Source organism: Leuciscus leuciscus, assembly GCF_965113295.1.
Source record: "Leuciscus leuciscus genome assembly, chromosome: 1".
Classification (NCBI taxonomy): Eukaryota; Metazoa; Chordata; class Actinopteri; order Cypriniformes; family Leuciscidae; genus Leuciscus; species Leuciscus leuciscus.
In genome coordinates, this window is record NC_138725.1 from 25,548,974 (window position 1) to 25,552,298 (window position 3,325).

The following is a 3,325-nucleotide window of genomic DNA, read 5'->3' on the forward strand; positions in this document are numbered from 1 at the left end:
GTGTGTCATACTGTCATTCAAAAATCTGATCCAAAGCTGTTTTTCTTGTTTAAAAAAAAAAAATTCTCCCAAAAAGCCTTTTTTTCCCCAGCAATTTCTACCTGTTAAACTTTTTTAGAGCTTGACATGACTAGTAAAAATGTTATTCATTATAAAAATCCCGATGACTTTGTAAGATTTTATTAATTTCCATGTATTTCCCAGCTATGGAAATCACACTATTAAAATTCCCTCATGTATCCAGTGAAACTGCAGTGCTGCATCATGGCGTTGACGCTATGGGAATGCTTCTCGTGAACTGGTGTCTGAAGCATGTGTGATACACGCCAGTTTCTGATTGGCTACAGCAGTTGGATGATGTCACAGGTGTGCTGACAGGCTATAAAAGGCTATAAAACAAGATGAACAACAGGTGTGTGACCAAGATATAGACCAACTAATGCTTTAAATTTTGTAAAAATCCGGTGGTGATTTTGATGCATGATTTTATTTCATTTAATCAAACTAAAGGGCTGAGTATTGATATAAATTTCCCAATTTGATTAAATCTCTTGGTTAAATCTCTTAATACTATACGTTTTTACCTACAAAGGCAAAATACCCCAACTCGCTAGAGTGTGGAACTGAGAAAAATGACTTTAAATATTTGTAGTTGTCCAGCCAAATTAATTATAGCTAGGACACTGGAAATCTGTCAATTAGATGTTTTATTAATTAAAATTATCTACAAAAAAAATCTTGAGCTCCGACTTGACTTTTGACCACTATTTTGAAGTTACTGTACTGTACCCTTTGTATTGTCTGCAAAAAAGTCACACCAAGGCAAATGTGTAACGATGACTCGGTTGGTTGTTCGAATCCATGTGCAGTGCTTTATTAAACACAGCAGTACAAACAAAGTGATATTCAGGGCAAGTATCGTAGTCAACAAACAGGCACAGGGTCGATATAAGTAGAAGCCGTCCTGATAGCAAACTAGTCCAAATCCATAATCCAAGAATCGTGGTCATAAACAGGCATAGTAACATAAACAAACAGGGTAAAGAAAACACTCGAAAGAGACAGGGTAAACTGGCAATACTTCGCAACATGATGTACAAACAACATGGCTTATAACAGATAGGAACAGGAAGTGATGTGGCAGTATTCAGCATTCAGGAGATGGCTCCCTCTGGCGGTTGAAGGAATGAATGGCAGATGCAGATGTTACAGAATATTCTGTAGCCTGTATATGTAACTGGATTAATCTGTCGTAAGATACAAAACGGGCCTACATACCGTGGGCTTAGCTTCCTGCTGGGCAACCGCAGCCGCAGATCTCGGGTTGTAAACCAGACCTTCTGCCCCGGCTGGTAGTTCGGATGGGGACACCTCCTGCGGACTGCTTTAATTCTCTGGGCTCTGATTGCCCTCTGCAGTCTCACATGGGCACTGTTCCACACCCGTTCACTTCTTCTGACCCAGTCGTCCACCGCAGGCACCTCTGAATGTTCTCCAGACCAAAGGAACATGGGAGGCTGATACCCTAGAACACTTTTGAAGGGGGTGAGTCCTGTGGATGAATGGGTGAGTGAATTCTGTGCACATTCTGCCCAAGGTAAAAAGTCATTTATGTCAATTAAATAAATTACATTATATAAATTATAATTTATAGAAATTACATTTATGTCCAATTGTTTACAGAAAGCTTGCCATACACGGGACGTGAACTGTGAACCCCTGTCAGAAACTATATCCTCCGGTATTCCATAAACACGAAATAATGATTGTGCGGTTTCCATTGCTCTAGGTAATCCTTGTAGTGGAATTACATGACATGCCTTTGAGAAACGCACCAGTTCAATTGTCCGTTGAATGCCAGGATGCCCGGAACTCAGAGATGTGTGCACCCATTGCCTGATTCGTTGGCGAAGAGACCTTGGGACAAAATGCCGGCCAGGAGGACATTCTAGAGAGACTGTATTGGGCACCTTTCGTCAAAGTGACAGTTCTATTGCCCCATCATAAAAAAGTTCCCACACTAGCCCCGCCCACTTCCCACCCACATCCCGCCTACTTCCGCCCCTCCCACTTCCGGGACGTACACTTATGGGCTGACCTTTGTACCGTGGGATTTTCCCACGGTAGCAGAGATGGATTATGGGTGTTTTGTTTGTTCAAAGTAAAAAATGTTCAAAAACAATATATATATATATATATTAAAACTTTTAAAGAAATATATAATAAAGATGTATTCAGAGTTGAGATCATTGTTCCCTTTCGTGGTCACTCCGAGTTACGTCGGATGACGACGATTGGGGTTTCGCTTAGAAGCCTATCACCTTCGAGTGTATAAAACGAGCCAATGGCAATGAAATGCCATGGGTCTGCGGAATTTGCATAGCGTAACTCCGCCCGCCGCAGGGGGTATATAAGGAAGTACGCTGGCACAATGCAGATATGTTTTCGCTTCGGAGCCGAGAACTTCTCCACTCCTGCAAGCCAAATATTCTGAGTTAGTCTTCTCTTACCTTCGAGACGAGCGAACTCTCCGGTGTTGGTGTGACGGCGATTTCAGCGAGTGCTCACTACCCTGCTGATCTTGTCAGTGATCTGACAGATAGTGTGTTTCTCCCTGTTCGCTTCAGCATCCGCGGAGTTTTTCCTCTCACAAAAAGAGCATTGCACGTGGCACGTCTTTTTAAAGATGCCTCGCCCGTGCACTTCTGGTTGCGGTGGCGAGATATTTTTCTCTGATGGGCACGATCGCTGCTTAACGTGTTTGGGCGTTGATCACGCTAAAGCAGCGTTCGTGGATGACTCATGTTCCCACTGCGGGAACATGACCATCTCTATGCTGCGGTCGAGACTCAATGAGCTCACTAGAGCGAGAGTCCCCCTACCCACACCCCGATCTACTGGTCCCGAGAGGGCTAGTACTTCGGCTGGTGGCCGGGGTGACCTGAGGGTGACTGTGTGGGACATACCACCGACACGTCCACGGTCCACACACCCCTCTCCAGCATCAGCACCCGCGAGTGTTCAAACTGAGACCGCTGGTCCCTCTTCGGAGCCCCAGCGCGTCTCGTTTGGAGCTCCAGAGGAAGATACTATGTCCATCGCTGCATCACAAGGTGGGCGCGAGTCCTCGGGAAGTGAGGATTCGGCTGTGTTGCCGCCCTCGGGCGTGCCAGCATTGCCCGAGTCTGATCCCGAGCTGACCGCCATGCTTTCCCGGGCAGCCGCGGCCATTGGTATTGAGTGGTCCCCGCCACCTGATCCAGTGCGCTCGCGGCTGGATGATTGGTTTTTGGGAGCGGCCGCTGACACCCGTCGCCGCCCAACC